Below are 21,834 nucleotides of genomic sequence, written 5' to 3'. Positions count from 1 at the left end.
ACCTAACCATAGCAAAGGCCATGTAGTTCTGTGCTTTTGCTGTGCAATTTCACTAAACATCATTTCTGTATAGACACAGAATCAGTTTAGAATAAACTTGCAATTCTTAAGGATTTGAATGGGGTTTATTCATCTTTAGGTTAACTGCTGCATGAACAGAAGCACCCTAAGCAGAAGCAGTAAATATCTGTAGAGGTTTTTAGACTACAATTTATACTAGAAGAAGCTGGAAAAGTTCTATTTGATGGAAAAAAAAATGATTAAAAATACTTGGCAATGTTATGCAAAAGGAAATGGCCCTCTGATATTTTTCTTTATCCCTTAACAGGTGAACAAATAGTTTCCATTTCCAGAAAAAAAACCCTGTGTATATGCAAAATAGCTATCTAGGGGTGGCTTTGAAGAGACTCATAGACTAAGTGCATCCTGCAAGTATTGCAGAACACTAGATTATAATGTCTGTTATGATTTTAGTAAGCAAGTAATGATGTTACTTTTCTTTACCAATAAATTCAGACAGTCTGACTTGTTTATACAAGGTGTTGAGACAAAACATCGCCCAAGTTTTTTCTATCTCTTCCAGCAACGGTTACATATTAACTCCTCCTCGGTCAGTGATGAGAAATGAAAGAACACTGCCTGTAACTTAACCCCTTCATGTGCATTTTTACTCTCCTGGCTGATTCTGGGAGTAGTTTGAGAAGTCTCAGGAACTGCCTGTAAATGCATCAGCCTTGGCAACGCCAGCACGTTTACAGGCGTTGGAAGGGTTTTCCATGGAAAGGTACCGGGATGAACTTCGTCTGCAGAGGTTGTCCACACCAGTAGATGAAATATGTGAAGGTGCACAGGCAGGAGTAGCTTGGGCAATGGGAGAACAAGTCTTTTGGCACATTTTGGTGAGCGTGTTGCATTTGGTGTCTCTAGAAAAATCTGTCTCAAAGCTTCCACTGTCTCCTTCTGGCTGAATAATGGGCAGTCAGGAAATTTGTTCTCCTGGCTATGTCTTCATCTCTGGGTGAGTGTAGCAAATGTTTCATCTTGTGTTCAGCTCCACACCTCCCTACCCCTGTCCCAACACCCAGGTTTTGCCTATATTTTCGAAAAAGGCCTCTGTGCAACAGGAAAAGTTACTCGAGGCAGAAATAGTTCTTTGCATTTCTCATGTTTCAGAATACAAATCTGTCTGCAGGTAATAAAATGTTGTAGACTTACTTGTCCTGTTAAGGGAAGAAAAGGAGTTTCTGTAACAGTCTAGGTACTAATAAGAAAAGAATAAAAGCAATTTTCCAGGGATATCTCATTACAAAATTACCAATTATGTAAATGGGTATTAGCTCAGTTGGTTAAAACTTGGTGGTAATAATGCCAAGGTCATGGATTCAATCCCCTGTATGGTCCATTCACTTAAGAATTGGCCTTGATATCCTCATGGGTCCCTTTCAACTCAGAATATTCTGTGATTCTGTATTTTTGTAGATAGAGAGAGAGTAAATTTTTAGAATGGAAGTTGTGAATACATAATTCCAGTCCTGTCATCTACTTGTTAATGAGATGACTCTGATCCAGTTTTATCTCCCTAAAGTCTGGGTTTCTGCTAAAAATAGAAATAGAAGAAATCACCTTCTAAGTGTACTTATCCTTCTCCATTTTAAGAAGTCTATGTGGCTTTGTTCAGACAGCTAATGTACACATGGCAAATTTCACTCTACCATATCTAGCCTCCTGCAATGGAAAGATTGGCAAGCTTAGGTGTTTTTTCCCAACTATTGAGTAGCATTTTACTCTAACATTTTTACAAATTACTGTTTTGCATAACTAGCCTCTTGACCTAGAGGTTATCAAAAAAGGTATTTGTGCACACACGGCAAGATGAAGTCCTTGAAATTATGAAAGTCAGACTAAAACTACTTGATACAATTTATCCTGAGAATATGAATGCTAAACTGTAAAGATGCCTGTAGAGCTAAGTCATTTTTGCTGTATAAGTAACTACTACAATTAAATATGAAAATAGGTCTATGGAAAACATTTTATTCCAAACCAGTATCTAGAATGTGATTGACATCACTGTAAAGCCAAGGATCTAGGATATGACAGCTATCAACTGAAAAAACATCTTGTTTTTGTATAAAGACGGTCCTTGCTCTTCATTATTAGACTCTGTGCAAAACTGTGAAATCAGGGATAACATACAGATTTATTTTTTTTAAAATATGTAAAAATACAGAAAACAGTCTGGTTTCTGATCCAGCTTGCAAAGACATCTTCAAATATCCGTAATCTCAAAGAAAGAAAACACTGCATGAACACCCTGTAATGCACAAAGATAACTAGTTTAAAAATGATTAGTTCTCAGTATTTAAAATTAAATATTTCCTAGATTCAAATTATTGAATCTGATATCAGATTTTCATCTAGGACACTAGGGAAAAAAGCTAAAACAGCAAACAACAAACCCACTCAAATTATCCTTTGGCTAAATTATCTAGTCATAGTAATAAAAAAGGGTCCTGCTTTCCTGACATGAAATTATACTGTATCATGAATCATTCAGCATTAAAACAAATCAGGCATTGGATAAAAGTTAAACTTCATGCTGGGCTCTAATGGAGGAGGAGTACTCAAAACCAATTCCCCTTAAATTGCCCTTCTGTTAGACACATTAAAGTAATTCCTGCACTTGTGCAGACATGATAGATCATGTTGTCTGCAAATATTTGGAGTTTTTTTTAGTAAAAAGCCTGAGGTTTAAAGCTTTTCATCCTTATCTCTCTACATGATACAACCTTGTTCTACAATTTTCTTTTAATTCAATCAGATGCATAACTCTACAGAAAGTTGTCAATATTATTCCAATATTTTTATGGTTTTTAGCCACCAAGCTAAAGTGTATCTTAAGTAAATATCTTATTAGTAGTGATTTGTCTTTGTTGTGATAACACAGTTTGGAGGTTTTGTCTGAAAGCACTTCGTAAAGTCTCTGCCCCAGTGAGATCACAACCTCTAAATGATATAGTGTTGGAGAAATGTTAGAGCACATTAAATGTACTATGGTAGGTAAACCCACCAAACTACTGTTCTCAATGTTCACAATCTTATTCTTGTAATGGAAACCAAATAGCATTATGTCAGGAAAAATATAGTACTAGTGCCTATACTACATTATTGAGAAATTACACAGGAAAAATAAAATCCAAGGATAATATATTTTAAGCTACTTTTGATTGCAGAGAAACAAAAGGCAAATGTTCTAACTGTGATACCTGGCAAATTTCTTCCTGCTTCCACTGAATTTGGTAGCAAGCTCCATTAGTGCAGTATGAATACGATCAAATCCTTTTATATTGGATATTTGTGCCTGAATTTGGTTTGCTTCACTAAACATTGCTGGTGATCAGATAAGTGCCGAGGTTGTCTATTGATCTGAAGACAAGGTAATTGCTGGTGGTCATACTGACAACTCGATTTTCTTCAGCAGTTTGACGACTAAGCCTTCTGATCGCATACTTTCCTTTTTATGATGATGAAGTATAATTGTAGCCAAGTGAGCTCTTTGTATACAGTGATTTTCTGTGTGCAGCACTTCTAGGGAATCAACAGTATCTTTTATTCCTTCTTCATGAGCTATATCATTGGCACATCCCTTTGTGTAATAGTTGAAAAAGAATGAACAAAGCTTTATTAGCTAGACATAACCACAATTTATTGTATCTTAAACTCTGGCTCAAGTTCTTGGCTGTGTGCTGTCCCAGAAATATCGAAGAAACCCAAGAAGGGGGTCTAGGTCACTTTTATTTGTTACTATGCAGGCAAAAATTGGTCTTGCCCATTTAATCTGGCCATGAGAGTGTTTTTCTTCCCATATGCAGCTTCCTGATTATGTTCTACTCTTGGCTAAAAGTGTACAAAAGAGTAAATTTGAATCCAGGCTTCCAAGTCATATTTGTTTGTGGAAAAATGTAACAGAAGGGACAATATTCACCAGTATGTGCACATGCAGGGCCAGGGTAAAGAAGGAATGCTCTAGCCAGGCCTCAGCAAGCCAGAGGAATGGGAACAGTAGTAGAGAGAGTGCTTGTCAGCTGCCTGGGGCAATTAAGGTTTATAAGCACTAATCTGGGCTGCAGTCTCCTGAAGACCCAAGGGTGAGATAAACCTGACTGCTGGCCTGGCTGCCAACTGTGTGTTTACCTGTAGTGCTCTGAGCCTTGCTGCTACCTTACCCTGTCCCAGACCTGATTTCTTCCTTCTAGTTATTCTGCTGGGCATCATTCCCAATACCTTGATACAATCTGGGGTGAGCATTAGGCACCAGAAGGGATCAGGCATTTATTGCTGGACTTATCTGCAACATATGAGCATTGAAATAATATTAGTGAATCGATAACTGAAAGGAATGCAGAAAAGTAGCTTTTACAGAAACTCAAGAAGATTACCCTATTAGAAAGAAATACTCTTTTCATGAACGCACCAGAGGGAAATTTTAGCTTTTCACAAGCCAGATAAATTCCAAAATCTCCAAGTGGTTTTGTCAATGGTATTGAGGGTAAAAGAGAAAAAAAGGTACTTTTATTTATGATGTCTCTTATGTACATGCATTACTGCACTGAAATATTTTATCTTTGCAGTTAAAATGGATCAGTAATTTTCTTCTGTTGTGATAAACATTAACATTCGCTCAAAGGAGAATTAGAAACTCTGAAAGAAGTGTTTCCAATAGATTTTCAATCTGCAGATCTGACTCTACTACAGACAGAAAGTCTTCTTAGAATGGGAAAGTGACTACTTATAGAGAAGTGTAATTTTTCTGCACTTGTCTATTTGATTACCATGGTCTACATCATTAAAATTCTCAGTCCCATACCAAAGGAACTGAATAAATGCAGAAATATAGAATGGTTATATTAAATAGCAGACATTTTCCATTTTGATTTTATTGAATGTTTTATTAATTACAATGTTATCATTAATTTTTTGTGTTGAGGTCGGTCTGTACAGCATGCTTTTCTCCATCAAGTGGAACTTGGGAAAGCTGTTCTGTATTGTTTGACATGAGCAAAGCTGTAAAAGCATAAATGTTTAATACAGCTCTGCTGGGAAATATATTTCTACATTGCTGTTTTTTCAAAGTTATAATGGAAGAGCAATTCCCTGTTAAGTTATTCTTTTTTCTCACAAACAGCAAACATTAGCCTGCATTGCCATTCCATTAACAGCATGGTTAAAATGACTAGCTAGGTTGTTCTGTTTTTTTCCTATTCTAACCTAGATTTTCCCTTCTTAGACAATGTTTTGCAAATAGAACATTTCTTTGCCTACCTGCAGTCCTTAGTTAAAAGTGATGGAGGTGCTATTTTGGAAGTGGCTTGAAATGGAGGATTTAGCTGAATTCAGGGGACTCAAGAAATGCAGAAGCAATTCATCTGGAGTTTCCAGAGCAAACATTGCTTTTCTGCACAGAATTGCCCCAAATCCAGGCCCTCAGCCCAATTCAGGGTGACGGCACAATGGACCTGATGTGCTATGAGGAGGATAAGTGTTGAAGAACTGGAGCAGGTGGTAGCACAAGCTGAAGATTCATCATGGCAGGGAAGAAAACTAATTGATCACATTACCCTGTTGAGAAGAGCGGTGAAGGAAAACAAAGCACTCCTTCTGCACGAGCAATCAGAGGGCCAAGAGCCAGCAGCTTGTGTGACAGCTGGTGCTACTAGTTGTCCTGGCGGGCAATGCTGGTCTCCTCCTCTCCTTCCCCATGCTCTGGCCTAAGCTCTAATTAACCAGGCAAAAAAGAGCTTTGAGCCACAGCCTGGAAAACATCCCAAGACCCAAATGCCGAGATAATTTTATTATAAGTGGCTAAATTAAAACTAAAGCAGAGGGACAATATTCTTACAGTTGAGGACCTCTGCCACATGTGATCTTTGCTGAAAGCAGTGCTGATGAGTTTTCTGTGAACAGTTAAAATAAAGCACCAAAATGTCGATATCCTAGTCAGTGTCCATGATTAAATTACTTCTTTGCTTTCACTTTTTTCAGTTGTGTATCAGTTGGTCTTGGTATAAGTTGCCCATATTAAAATTACAACCACAAGTGAAAATAAGAAAATTTATATGTGCTGCAAGAAAGAAATAGAAAAAACCTCAAATACTGTTTAGTACTTTCATTTGAAACTGCATATACTATTTTCTCAAAAAATAAATATTTGAGCAAAGTGAGAAGAAGAATTTTCTAGTAATAACCTTCACTCCTGCTTTCTAAGAGGTTTAGGATATTCCTAAAAGTAATCCTTTCAAAATTTAAAATGTCTGGTTTGAGGCATCTGCTCCATATGATTGGATATATGTTCATGGTACAAATATGGCACAAATGGAGGGGCAAAAAAGAAATAGAGGGAATGCATCTTCCTACATAATTAAGAAATAAAACATTCTTCATATTGTCCAAAAAGGAAAAACAAAACTCTCTTGTACTGAGGCATAAGTTTGAAATTGATTTGCTTTAGAATGACTAAATATTCACAATGTTGTATTGATGTATGAAACATAGTATTGATGATGTTAAAGCTCAAATAAACAGAAGACCCTTGACTTTATTAAACTCATGTCAGTTGGATTTTATGATTGAGACTTCTCACATACACAAAGCATCATGCCTGCTGCTAAAACTGTTTACTGGGACCTAAAGCAATAATTATTTTTGTGATGGCTTTTAAAGTTAGGATTGGTGTTTTACTCTAAAAACCAATCCACCTCCCCACCAAAAAAAGAAGCTTAATTTGTTATACAAGTCTTTATATGGATCCAGACCTTTTACTTTCATAAAATCTTCAAGATGACATTGCATAACTTCCATGAACAATAACAAAGCAAATTGCAAACGATGTTCTTCCTTGTTTAGCGATCATAGTTAGCTTAGAGTTTCATAGTCTTTTCCTGTATGACTGCTGATACAATTAACATTTCACCTGAGAGAAAAATGTCCGCAAATTATTTATGGTTTTGAGAAGGCTTTCTCCATAGCTAAAAGAATCTTCTTGCTGTGACAGAAGAGCATACCTTAGGGACTTAGTGACTACTGGTAGATATATAATCCTCCCTGGAAGAACAGACCTTGCCAGAAATCTGTGGCAGAGGATTTTTACTATGTCAGCCTTTTCTGTCTCTTTCATTACTGTTAATTCCATTTCCTCTTTTTCGGTTTGAACTCAGACATGAGTTTCCAGCTGAGGCAACCTCATCTCCTGCCTCATCTGCCTGACTTCCTGCATATGATTTGAGGAAATTGATTGTCCTTGAGCATCAACCAGCTCTCCTGGGACTTTTTCCAGTTTGGTACTGACAGGATCCTGCCTATGTGTCCCCTGAACAAGCAAAAGTCTGCTTCTCTGAACCCCAAGATGTTTATTCTAATACTTGTCTTCTTGGCTACCCTCTGGGTCTTCCAGCCAGGACTATTCCACCATTTTATGGATAGTCATTGCAGCCAAAATTGCCACTGATTGTTACATCCTTGACTGCTCACTTGTTTGTAAATGTCGTGCTTTTATTAGCCTCATCTGCACCTATGAAAAACTGTTGCCAGCACAGACCAGAAATGTTCAATATTTCTTGCACCCAACGAAATATCCATGTGGTTAGAAGCTCCCATGAGCACTAAAGCACTAAAAAAAGAAACAATGGCCCATCATGGTTCTTGATGTGGTGATCTGTAGCAGATGCCCACAAGGATGTTCTATTTGTTGATCTCCTGGATCAAACGACTTTTACTGATTGCCTATGAACAGTCATGCCACTCATTGCATAGAATTCAGCATTTGAGCCACTCTTTTGCACAGAGTATACTTACCCAACTTGTCTACCCTGACTGATCTTCCTAAAGAGTTTCTATCCATCCAGCACTCCAATTGTGTGCTGACTCACACTGTATCTCTGAGTTTCCACGTGTGTCATCGCTCTACATCTGCAGCCATATTTTTTTTCCTGTGCTGTGTGTGTATCAGGCATATGAGATGCGGTCCTGCTCATTCTGCTTTCTCCTTGTGATTGTAGCCCTCACTATGTCACCTCATGAGTTCTTCCACTCATCACTTCTTGCTCTGTTGTCTGTAGCCTTTAACCTCCATCACCCAATGAAGACAGAAGCAGTTGTAGATTAGGGCAGAATTGGTCCAATTGATTTCTTGTTGGTCATGTTTGAACTGTCAGTAATTTTACATGGGAACAAGGACATTATTCTGAAGTATCAAACTGAAACCTGAGGGGGAAAAACAAAGCTATACTATAATCTGAAGAAGGTCAAGAAATGGGGAAGACCTGATCTAAAGATGGTAAAATAATTGTATCACACCACAGTTTTTTTTCTACAGAGACCATAACGGAAGCAGAAACTTATCTTCAGCAAAAAAATGTTGATATCTTCACTATTAATATAATATTTGTCATCCTCTGTAGGTATCATTCACATACGAACTGTGATACAGTATTTCAGTCAATTGCTGTATTTCCCTTGGCTTAAATGAGGGAAGTTAGTGCAGTGGTTCTCGGAGTTTATTCTGCTGACAATCTGCATATGTCGATGTGAGGCCACACGGTGGAGTCAAAGCCATATTCTGTCTGCAGACTGGTCCCTGCAACAGCCACGAGCAACAGTCAGGAGAAGCTGCATCTGTCTGTGCAGAGCTGTCCTTGCAGCCTGGTAACTTTTTGCTAGAGATGGTCGCTACGGAGACATTATGTGTTGTTGATGATGATTTATTTAGAGCAAAACTCACAAACACTGCCCTCCCACTCCCACTGTTGGCAGGCCTGGGTGGATCTGTATTAAAAGTGAAAAGATCCTGTGCAAAGATTAGTGAAAAGATCAAATTTAACCCTCCCTTGTCCCAAACAAAAGTAAAATAAGAACTGTTTTGGTTTGAATCAAATTACCAATTAACTTTAGAAATAATTTTGCTTTAAGAAGCCAAAGCTATGGAAGTAAAGAACTAGTCTGCAAAAGGTTGTGACTCAAGTCTCTGGTATGGTTGATGGTTCCCCCTGTGGGAGAGCCCTGAGCACTTCTGGTGATGAGAGAGCCCCAAATAGTTCTGTTGTCCCTGCCTGAGTGGATCTAAACTATTCTCTCCTATAATGCAGTTAAGTGCTTTAAGCACTAGCCTGTATTCTCAGGATGAATGAATGGTTAAATGTTTCTTAAGTGGAATATAAATAATTGATTCTTGCTGCCACACATCTATATTTCCAACTTTGTGATTTAAGCCTTTTCTGTAGTTCATTTTCAATCTCCTTCATTTCAGGAATACTAGAATGAAAGAAAGATATCTGCTCGTGTTCATTGAATAATTAATTGTAAATAAAACCATTGAGGCTAAATTTTACATTCAAATATTAATTTAACTCATCAAGACTCCCAGTGGGCCTTAAAGAGAAACATCATGAAAAGTTACAGCTTTGATCTGAGGGGAAAAAAGATCACAATTTCTTAAAAGTGTTGGAAGAGAATAGATAGACATTTGAAAAAGTATGGGGGGAAAAAGGTATGAAGAAGATTAAAAAGGAGCTCTGAACGCATGTACATACAAGACATTTCTTTCATGTAGTTATGTGAAATTCAGGTTTAAATCTTTGCTCCATGAGCTTTCACAACTGCTTACTCTTGTTTAAAGTATGTTTATAGAAGCGATGCTTTATTCATCATCAGAAAATCTCAATAAATTTTTATAAAACAATGGAAAGCAACAAAGTCTCAATAAATCTGTAGTGCCAGATAACCATCCCTATTGTTAATTCCAAGCTGATGGATGATTTTGATTGTACTCTTAGAAGTCTTATTCTAACATTGAACACTCCTCTATGTGATTGTAAGAAGATTGAGTGTGCCCTAGAAAGATATTTTTTCCCAATCTTTTCTGTCTTAGATAAAAATATCAGTAATATACATTCCATAATCCTATTGTTTTTCAAAAAAAAAAGAGTCCCAACTCTTTGAAAGATATTTTGAAAGAAACTTTCACATAAAAAATTATATTTCTTTTCTATCTATTGTCATTTATAATAAAAATTACTGTAGTTCCTGATGGATTTTTCCATCTTTAATACAATACTAGGGCTTTGACAAAGAGGTAAGGATTTGTTTCACAATGGTTCTGTGTAAAAATAATTTTTTTTTTACTATTGTGAATTATTTCATTCTGGACCAAACTACCTACCAGTAATGTCTCCTGGTCTCTGGACCGCAGTCTGGAACTGAAGTGCCTGGTGAGTCTCTCACTTCTTTGTGAAACTAAAAATACACCAAACTTCTGGAAGTTTTATTTGACTCTGGATCCAGATTTCAACATTAGCATCTGAGGTATTGCTAATAGTGAAAGGTTCTAACTCAGAACACTTCTGGGTGTCTCTCAAAGGTCACCTTTATCGAATGTTTTCAGAATACCTCCCTCCCTTCTGCAGTATCCTGAAAGATGCCAACTGGGCTATTAGAGCAGAAGTTGTTAGGTTCTCAGAACTATTTCGATCTTCTCCCCAATATTTTTTTTTTCTTTTTATGACCCCCCAGAGACCTTATAAGTAATTTGAAAGAGATTCCATGGTGTAATTATTTTTTGGAAGTTCTGAACTAAGCAAGTAAACAAGTCTTTTCCATTTCAAACTCTGCAGTTTTATCCATATATTTACATATATGTGTGTTTATATTTAACTATATGTATAAAATATATACAACCACATATAGTCAAACCTTCTCACACTTAGGATAGTCAGAATAAATTTTATCCTATTTTTTCTTTTTAATAAAATATAAACTATTTGTATTTGTGTTATTAGAAACAGTTATTCCTGTCTATTAATGTCAAATAAATATTTTTCTTTGCAAAAATCTTATGATGAAAGTAACAGTTTGTAACTTGTTATAGGTAATAAGCAGTAAACAGTGGTTGTGTCCCTAATTTATTCCTCTTTGATCCCTATCAAAAATTAAATGTCATTTCATGCTTCAGCTGACTTCCCTCAAAGAACTGAAAGTCTGATTAAAGTAAACATGCTTAGTACAAAGTTTTTTTCAAATTAAACTGACAAAGTTATTACCAGAACTTGAAGAAATTACTATTGCTATATGCAAAACACATGAAAGATTAAATATTTAAGTAGTCTACTTTCTTAAAGGTTTTAGCTGTAATATCTGCTTTCAGAAGGAAGAGTATTAAGTAGGCTTAATCTTAGACGTGACAAAGTATAATCCTGCTCGTTCCTTATATCTGATGGTGTATTCAGTTGGCTGAGAGATGGTCCACCAAAAACTAGTGCCTTTCACAGTGTTGCTCTTTGACTTTGGTCAGTCACATATTCCTCAGGTCAGCAAAACACTCTCACCAGACTTCCAATTTGTAAATTTATATTTCTTATGTTTGTGAAAGGAAAAAAATACCCATCTTATAACTGCACTGTTAGTGTAATGATTTTGCAACTGAAGTGTGGTAGGATGTTGATGTCAAACATTTCAATTGTTAATTGAAGTGTAGGTACAACAAAGACAGCACTTTAACACCATTTTTTTTCAATCCTATTTTAATCTCTCACTGCTGTTGGACTCAAACCCAGAATATTACTGCAAAGAGCTCAGTCTTTAAAAATAAACTGTGAATTAAAAGGGAAAATGAGACAATTGCATGTGATTATTTACATATATGTGTTTGTGTTCAGACATATGCATGTATACATGCAAATAATATATCACACTTCTGCAGGTGCACTGTGCAAAAAATAGTCTTTTCCTGCTTCAACACCTTTGACAAAATAATATTATGTTGTTAATATTATATTTTGAGGGACTGCTTTTGGGGAAAGAGTAGGAGTATGTGATATTTTTCAAGACATTGTACTTGCAGTTGGCCTTGCATTTTGTGGACTGTATTCTGTTAAACAACAAATCCAATGCAGAAAAGCATTTTACAGGGCATGCAGATTTTTGTCTTAACAGATGAGAGATGTTAATCATATGCCTGTTGATGCTTCATCATGACAAAGATTTCCAGAAGGATAGCAAATAATTTTGTATCAAGAATCAACTTGATCAGAGAATGTTCTTTTGGGTAGATATATCCTTGCCATTTAATATCTTCACTTATGTAACATGATGATCATATTAGCCAAGAGATTTATCTACCATGGAAACATAAAAGCCACCTGGGAAACATAAGAGTATGAGCTTGACAACCATCTCTACAGATGATGTTGGATTGCAGCTAGGGTCTTAGCTACCCAGTATGTCCAAATATTTCCCTACATCTTTGTCAGATGTAGTGGATGTATCTGAACTCTTTTGTATGACACATTTCCAAGCATTCCCAATGGGACAGAATTTTAAAACTGAATTGGAAGTCCCTCTTGCAAATTCCAAATACAATTATGCCAAAAGCTAGAAAAAGAGAACATCAAGCTCCACAAGGAAGAGAAAACCCTCCAGCATAGAAATTAGTCCCTGCTCAGAATGACGATAGGAAAAGACAAATTACAGTTTGACAGGAAATGGTACAAATGAGATCAGGGTATGCTGATGTCTCGTTTTTTGCTTGAATAATGAGTTTCCTTCCCAGCTGACTTTCTCTCCAACAGTTTGAGAAAGGAAAGAAAGGTTTTGATGTATGATCTGTTTTTTCCACAGTCTTAAGGGCTATGGAAAACTAAAAAGCAAACCAGCAAAACAGAAAGGAACTGGAAACAATTAATGATACTACAAATGTTTTTAAATTAAGAATATGTTTTGGGGTTTCTGCATTTTGGGTATCTTCTTTCTGAAGCACGTAGTTGACCAACATTTTCCTAGCACACGACATGTTCCTTAAGCTTAATAATTCATACTACTGTGTATGACAAATGGCTCATCTGATCACTCATGTTGTTTCTTACTGAAGTACAGAAGTAGGAGGCTGCCCTAGGTTAATAGACAACAACCAGTCCCATTGATTTAGTCCGTGAGTGCTGCTTAACAAATGCTTTAAGTTGATGGTGTTGGCATGTGGTCTGTGTTTCTCTGAATGTTGAGATACATAAATAAAATACATAATAATAATTATATTTCACTTGTTTTCATAATGGTTGTGGTGGGTTGACCTTGGCTGGCTGCCAGTTGCCCACCAACTCACTCTCTCACTCCTCCTTCATCAACAGAATGGGGGAGAGAATACAAAAAAAGCTCAAGATACAAAAACTGTGTGACCACTCAGGAAGTACCATCATGGGGAAAACTGTTTCAACTTGAGGAAGATTAATTTAATTTATTGCCATTTAAATAGAGTAGGCTAATGAGAAATAAGAAAAAATCTAAACCCACCTTCTTTCCAGGCTCAATTTCACTCCCAACTCTTTTACGTCCTCCCTCCAAGCAACGCAGGGGAACGGGAAAAGGAAGTTGCAGTCTCTGCCATTCCTTCCTTTTCATACTCTTTCCCTGTTCCAGTTTTGGGGTCCCTTCCATGGGATATACAAACTTCTTCAAAGTGGGTCCTTTCCATGGGCTGCAGTTCTTCATGAACTGCTCCAGCATGGGTCTTTTCCGTGTGGTGCAGTCCTTCAGGAAGAGACTGTTGCAGCGTGTGTTCCCCACTGGGATACAGATCCTGTGAGCAAACCTGCTCCAGCGCAGTCTCTTCACAGGGTCACATCTCCTTTGGGGCATGTCCACCTGCTCCAGTGCAGGGTCCTTCATGGGATGCAGGTGGGTCTCTGTTCCACTGTGGGCCTCCACAGGCTGCAGAGGATCATCCTGCCTCACCGTGGTCTGCACCACAGGCTACAGGGGAATCTCTGCTCCAGCACCTGAAGCACGTCATCCCCTCCTTCTTCACTGACCTTGGTGTCTGCAGTTTTTCTCTCCCAGTTGCTGTTGTGTAGCAACTTTTACTATTTCCTAAGTATGTAATCATAGAGACACTACCAACATTGCTGATAGGCTTAGCTTTGGTCAGCAGTGGGTCCAGCTTAGAGGTAGCTGGAACAGTCTCTGTCTGGCATAGGGGCAGTTCCTGATGTTTTCTCACAGAGGCCACTTCTGCAGGCCCCTGCTACCAAAACTTTATCAGGTAAACACAAGACAGTGGTACATATAATATGTTAGACAAAAAACCTGAAAATTCCACCCTGTAAAAAAACCCCCAAAAACCCAAACCCAAAAAACCTCTACAACCAAAAAAAAAAAGAAAAAACCCACAAAAAATCCAAACAAAAGCCCCACCAAAACCACCAAACCCAACCAACCAAACCAAACCCCAAACCAAATAAATGAACACCACCCCAATAAAAACAAAAACAAAACCAAAAAAAACCCCAACCCCCCCCCAGACCTGAGACAGACATAATAACTGATTAAAAGGTCTCACTTTCCCAAAAATAACCAGCTTTTTTGTCTCCTTAACTCCTGCAGTTGTAGACATATCTTTTTTGATAGCTGAGATAATATTTCGTTTGACGTTTGGCTAGCACACTTTGCACCAGGAAACTGCAGCAGTCCTCTGTAAATTCTTCACATGGGTCACAGGCACCACAGGCACACAAGTGTTGTAATTAGCAGTGATGGAAATATCTACAACTATCTCCTTTCACTTCTCTTTTTCCTCCAGAAAACAATTAACTTTGGCTAGATTGTATGAAAATGTAGCAAGATGTTACCGATTATATTGGTTGTTTCTGAACTCCTAATGGAAAGGCTTCCACCAACCCTTCATTCTAATGCTGCCTTTGTAAAATGAATGTTTTTATTGTTCACCAAGAGGAATGTTATATTTAAAAGTGTAAGTGCTGTACTTCAGCCTTTTCTTTCCACTGCCAAGAAGAAATAAGGCTGAACAATGAAGAATGTTAACATGGTTCATCCTATCTTCAGTTTGGGCAATGTGGTAATTTATGATGTAGTGGGTAACAACTGGTCTTGCTTCCTCCACTTACACAGACTATTTAGTAGCAAGCAGCTGGATGGTGCCTAGATGTTGGCCAACAACAATGCCCCCATCATTCTCCCTTCAATCCTCCACAGCTCTCCAGACTCCTCTTTCTCCATATCAGTCTCCCTGCTACCATAAAAACTATAGTTTTCCTTTTCCATCACCACGTGCATAGGTTAAAACTTAAAACAAACAGTAAAGGACTGCTCAGACTGTGTGAAAGCTGCTTCTAGACACTAAAAGGTGAAAGTTTGCTCTTCTATAATATATTGTTTATCTCAGTGTCAGTGGGTTTTCGGCAAGTGCTCAAGCGTTTTTCTGAGCCAAGGCTTGCATTCATAATTAATTTCGAAGATATTTGTAGTTGCATATTGTTATTTAACTTGGAGAACTTCTTGATACTTAAACACAAACTTTTGGAAAAAACATAGCAAAACATTAATTTATTGTAATTAATCTAATAAAGCCTTTATTTTTATAAATAGACAAAAGACATTTTAGGTTGCCTAATAACACTTATGCATGAGCAGAATGAATTTGCCTGTTGTAATGAATGCAGGTAGATTGAATGATGTTAATGAAAACAGTCATCAAAAAGGAGGTCTCTTTTAAACTATTAAATATAGTTTTACTGACTGTCTATAGCAGTTCAATTAATGTTTGTCAGCACTTTTAATTTATATTTAGAAACATGAGTTTCACTGAATAGAACTGTGTGACCCTGTGGTTTTCAGAAGTCAGTGGGAATGAATGAGGAATCACCTCTTTCTCCAGGCCAGACAGCAGCAGCTGCAGTCAGCAGGGGCACTATAGCTGGATCCCTCTAGTTATTTTTTTAAAGGTGACTGGCAGGCACCATCTGAGATTACTTCAGACTCTGGAACAAACTCTTCCGTAGCTTGCACCAAAACACGTTGAATTTGGTGACCTTCTGGTCACACTGCAAAGGACATCTGTTTGACAGGGCTTTGGTGGGATGTTAAGGATGATGGCATTGTACAGATCTTTATGGATGTGGCTGGCTAGACTCCTGGTGAATTGGTCACTTAATTCTGCTGAGATTCTATTTAATTCTTAATTGTATTAGAGTACTTCAGATCTGAGATACCCATCTCTTTTTTTTTTATTTGCTTGTTTGTTTTTTTGTGTGCTTTGTTTTTTGGTTTGGTTTGTTTTGTTCAGGTTTGTTTTGTTATTTTAAAGTCAATGGGATTAGCTTGAGTGTTTTGCTGAATCTCAGTGAAGATAAATGCTGTATCCTCTATTACTTTAACATTATTTTGGTACTAAATAGAAGAAATTACAGGATTAATTCAGTTTCCTTTTTGACATGTCCCAGAAAAACTGTTTGTTTTGCAAACCTTGAACTTTGAACAAAAGATCACAAAGAACTTTGTTGTTTATGAAACTGTTGAGGAAGTAGGAGAACTTAAAATGTGAAGCTAAGACATTCAAGATATTATATTTGCAATTCATATGAATAAAAACTCAATACAACATTAAAATGAGAAAAATTAAAAATGAGAAATCAATACCTTAGGCTAATTAAAAAAGTAGACAACTTGCTTCTCACATGTACAGCTAATACCTATTAGTATAAAAACACTTGGTAATAATTTTTCTGTCTTTAATTAATGTCTTACAGTTTTCCCCTGTATTGTTTTATCTATTCTCATAGGTCATCCTTGGCCCAGATCTCACACTATTGAATTTAAATAGAACACAGCACGTTCTTGGTCTAGCTATGATTTTTTTTTTTTTTTAAATTATTTGAGATCATTACTTTCATTTACAAGAGTAAACCTGAAGCCCCACAAATTCTCTGAGATGCTGGTTCCCCTCCACTTGACTGGTGATGTCCTGAGCAACATTTAGAGCAACAGAGATCAGAGGTCTGCAGATGTGAGCACCGGCTCCGACCCACGTCCTGCACACCTGAAGCCTGCAGTGTGGGAATTCATGCTAACACTAAGTTTGCAAATCCCAGTTTGTAATACATTTTACAAGATCACATTACTGCAGAAAACCCAGGGGAGAAACATTTCCTTATTTGCTTGTTCTCTCTTTTCCAAGTCTGTAGGCAAGCCAACAGAGGTGAAGAACTAATTCTGTGAGAGTGTGTGAAACCTCAGGAGCTGTGAAGTGCAAAGACACTACTACTGCCTTAAGAAATCTAAACCACAGATATGTAGGACTGGAAGATTACAGGGGGAAATATTGTTATATTCTTCTTATTCTCTGGTCAGTCATTATCAGCCACTGTCAGCAACAGGATGCACCGTGATGAACCTTTGATCTGACCAACAATGGCCATTTTAGTTCAACTACGTTGTGTAAGCAAATGCTGGGTATTGCTCTAATACCAACATGCACCAGCTGCAACTGAGTAGATTTTGGTCTGGTAACTTTGTTTTGTCATTCACTATATTGTAGCAAACTTAACCTTTTATCATAATTTGTATGTGTTGCTTGAATACATAGTTGTACTCATCACATCACTGGGTATATCTTTTTCTTCTACTGTATAGGGCTGTGACTCTTCAAGGCAAGAATGGTGTTTTTAGTGCTGTCTCAATCTGTACTGTAATGTTCCAGGGTCAACTTTATTACACTCACTGCACAATGCTCCTAAAATTCTCTGTGTACATTTGTGCACTCACAGGCTTTTTGTGAAAAGATTGCTTCGAATAAGTCTGTAAAGCAACAGCATGCAACAATCTTTTACTTGTGAAATTGCCTTTCCCTTTGCTAGTGATCCTTTAGATACATAAATGATATTTTACATTTTTTAATAATTGTGCTGCACCATTTACTTCGACCTGAGCAATTTCACCAAATAGTTAGCTTTTAGCAGACTTCAAAGGTGATTTATGAAATAATAGATTGAATGTTCTTTGCATTTTGGAGTTTATCCCTTAATTCAGAGTATTTAATTTTTATTCATTTGGAGTATTTTTATTTTATTTAATTTTTGTGCTTTAATCTGTTCATCTGCCCACTTGGTACATAATAGGCACTTGTTCATTGTCAATGAAGCAACTACAAACTCCAGGATTTCTAAATACATAGCAGACCTCAAAAACACACCCGTGACCACAGCTGACTCCTGGGATCCAGTGCCTAGAAGCCACTAACTCTTAGCAACACAGTGTCACAGTAGATAGGATTCATAACTTTGCAAGGGATTAAAAAAGACCTCTAGAGATATCAAATACCAAAAAGGAATAAGATACAAACTGACTCATACTTGTGAAAATGTGAACCAAATTTTGCCCTCACACTGTCTTATAAACTATAAGGCAATCACCTTTCCCTTACCTGTCATCGCTTTCAGATTCAAAGTCCGTGAAAGTGAACACTGTGGCTTAAGGCATAGCTCTGGGTTTAATACAACTGACATCTGATTTTTTTCCTAATACTTCAGAATTATATATGTATATATTAGAGAAAAAAAAATGGAAAAGGGGTTATATTTTTCTTAATTGATGATTCACTGCACTTTCCCTTTGGTGATAAGGCAATCTTCTGACCTCCTCTTGTGTTTAGTTTTCTTTTCTTGGTCTTGCCGTTTGTAAAGGTGCAACCTGTTTTGAGAGGGAAAGAGACTATGTGATCAGGACTTACAGCTTGCTTCACAGTGTGCTGAGTCACAATGCTGTCTTTTATAACAGTGTTGCCTTTGAGACATTCGTTTTTTCATCTGCAGCAGTTTTCATGAATAAATTACTTTAAAAAAAAGAGGTGAATTTTTGAAAAGGTCTTTTTGTATCCTGTAATTATCTCATAGAATTTAATCTAGGAATGTACTGACTAAAATGCTTAAAGCGATGAAGTAGACAATGTTTAACTTATGCTCATTTTTAAAACAGTGTTTTCTGATACTTACAATAATGATGACGTGTATTTTTAATATACTCTGTATTGTCCATGCTTCAATATCCTTTCTCTGGCATGACTCTTATTCCACCTAAAACTAACAGAATGAGGGTTTTTTCACTTGTAAAACACTAAATTGCTGTTTATTAGCTTCTATAACAAGGGAAAAGGCCCTAGAATTGATAACTTTTTAAACAGTAGACCTCTGTCTGAATTGAAATTAAAAATAAACAAACCACTCCACTGAATTTCTGCCATGTAAATTTTAATTTGTCACTTTAAAGGCTGGATACATAACCTTAATATTATGAAAACTACCTATTTACAAGATAACCTATTTGTATTACAGTAAGTGCTTAGCAAATTGAAGCAGTTCTATTATAACAACTTAGTTTCAGAAAGTTGTAAATAAAGTTTCCTATATCTTTGAGCGTAAGAATGCTTTTTTTAGTGTAGGTATAATTACTGAAATCATCTTCAAATGCTGTTAGGTTTTATCTCTTAATTCTGTTATGTGACATCATCCTTCAGTGCTTTTTGAAAGACAATTACTTCATTGGTTGTGGTGATAGTTATTTCCCTCCAGATAGAGATCATTACAAACTACCTTCTCTGAACTCCTTTGTTCCAGGAGGCATCTGCATTGAACAAAGATAGACAGAAAGCTGCAACTAAATTATAGTTGCTATCACCTACATCTTCTTTCCCATGTCATTTAACTGGCAGTATCAGAAGGCAATTCTTCATAGAGTCTGGCTCATCTGGGATTTAGTCCACCCAATCTAAATTTTTATATTTTTTTTTAGTTTCTGTTTAATTATGAAAACTCCAAGCTGAAGGCTGGATAACACAAGCAGAAACAGTTTTCCCATGTTATAGACACTACCTGTGTGACTTAAAGACAGAAGATTAGAATTCTGCAACATCATAGTTTGGTATTGTAGAGAGGACTTCAATGTCTCACAAGTAGCCACAATGACAAGGTCATTGACTGCCTTGAAAGATGTGGATGTTGGAAATTACCACCCATAGAGCCATAGACAAGAAAGTTTTATGTGACTAGTAATAGGCCACATTTTCAGAAAAGCAGCCTTCACTTCCACATGGACAATTCTGCCCATTAAGATGCTACTGTGCAGTTATTGTCACTAAACTGTGCTTATGCAAGTAATTCATAGACCATACAACCAGGATGAAGAGGCAGACAAAATATTCTGTCAGTAGCTGGGAAAAGGAGAAGTCTCACAATTGCTAGCCCTTGTTCTCATGGGATACTTCAACATGCAGATTGCTGAAAATATAGCTGAGAGAAGACAGTCTAGGAGGCTCCTGGAGTGTGTGTAAGATAACTTCCTGACACAGATGGTGAGGGAGCCAAGTTGGGAAGGTGTCCCACTGGACCTGTTGCTCACAAAGAGAGGGACTTGTGGGTGATGATTTGAGGGTGTCTTGGGCACAGTGATCACAAAATGATAGAGTTTTCAATTCTTGGAGAAGTAAGGAGAAGGTCAGCAGAACTGCTGCCTTGGACTTCTGGAGGGTAGACTTTGGGTTGTGTAAGGACTTAAAGAGCACAGTTGCCTGTCTCAAACACTGTCCAGGCCACAGGATGAACTTGCAACTACAGTGGGAACTTGAGATAAGCACAGAAGGGAGGAATTTGCAACAGGAAGGGACTAATTCCAGGCCTGGTAGAGGTGAGATCGGGTTAGCACATCCTGGTTAACATATCTGGGCAAAAATTCTATTGTGGCAAGCAGTGTGAAAGGAAGCAACTGCTCATACATCACCCCAAGTTATGATAATGGCATCTGCGAACACATCCTGCTGATACCTGGAATGTGGACTGCATAAAGTAGTACCCTCAGAAGAATCATAGAATGATAGAATCTGCTGAGTTGGAAGGGAACTTCGAGATCATCAAGTCCAACCCTTGATCCACTACTGCTGTGGTTACTAGACCATGGCACTAAGTGCCACATCCAGTCTCATCTGAAAAACCTCCAGGGATGGAGAATCCACCACCTCCCTGGACAGACCATTCCAATGCCTGATTACCCTCTCTGTAAAGAATTTCTTCCTAATACCTAACCTAAACCTCCCCTGGCACAGCTTAAGACCATACCCTCTTGTCTTGCTGATAGTTGCCTGGGAGAAGAGATCAACCTCCACGTGGCTACAACCTCCTTTCAGGTAGCTGTAGAGAGTGATGAGGTCTCCCCTGAGCCTCCTTTTCTCCAGGCTGAACAACCCCAGTTCCCTCAGCCTCTCCTCATAGGACTTGTGCTTGAGTCCCTTCACCGACCTGGTTGCTCTTCTCTGGACCTGCTCCAGCACCTCAATATCCTTCCTGAGCTGAGGGGCCCAGAACTGGACACAGCACTCCAGGTGTGGCCTCACCTGATGTACCTGAGTACAGGGCAAGAATCACTTCCCTGGACCTGTTGGCCACACTGTTCCTGATACAGGTCAGGATGCCATTGGCCTTCTTGGCCACCTGGGCACACTGCTGGCTCATGTTCAGCTTCCTGTCAATCCAAACTCCCAGGTCCCTTTCTGCCTGGCTGCTCTCCAGCCACTCTGTGCCCAGCCTATAGTGCTGCAGGGGGTTGTTGTGGCCAAAGTGCAGGACCCGGCACTTGGCCTTGTTGAACCTCATCCCGTTGGAACCAGCCCAACTCTCCAGCCTGTCCAGGTCCCTCTGCAGATCCCTCCTGCCTTCCATCTGATCAACACTACCCCCCAACTTAGTGTCATCTGCAAATTTGCTGATGGTGGACTCAATCCCCTCATCTAAATCATCAGTAAAGATATTAAATAGAACTAGGCCCAACACTGATCCCTGGGGGACACCACTAGTGACTGGTCGCCAACTGGATGCAGCACCGTTCACCATCACTCTCAGGGACCCCCACCTCTGAGAAGCTCAGGGTGAACAAAGACTAACAGGACACCACTGGATCCATGGGTGTGACTATCTTCTGCTTGATCTCTCTCTCTCTCCCTGCTCCTCCTTT

Source organism: Manacus vitellinus, unplaced genomic scaffold (genome assembly GCF_001715985.3).
Source record: "Manacus vitellinus isolate BGI_N305 unplaced genomic scaffold, ASM171598v3 scaffold_3_pilon, whole genome shotgun sequence".
NCBI classification, from domain to species: Eukaryota; Metazoa; Chordata; class Aves; order Passeriformes; family Pipridae; genus Manacus; species Manacus vitellinus.
This window is presented reverse-complemented; position numbering follows the sequence as displayed.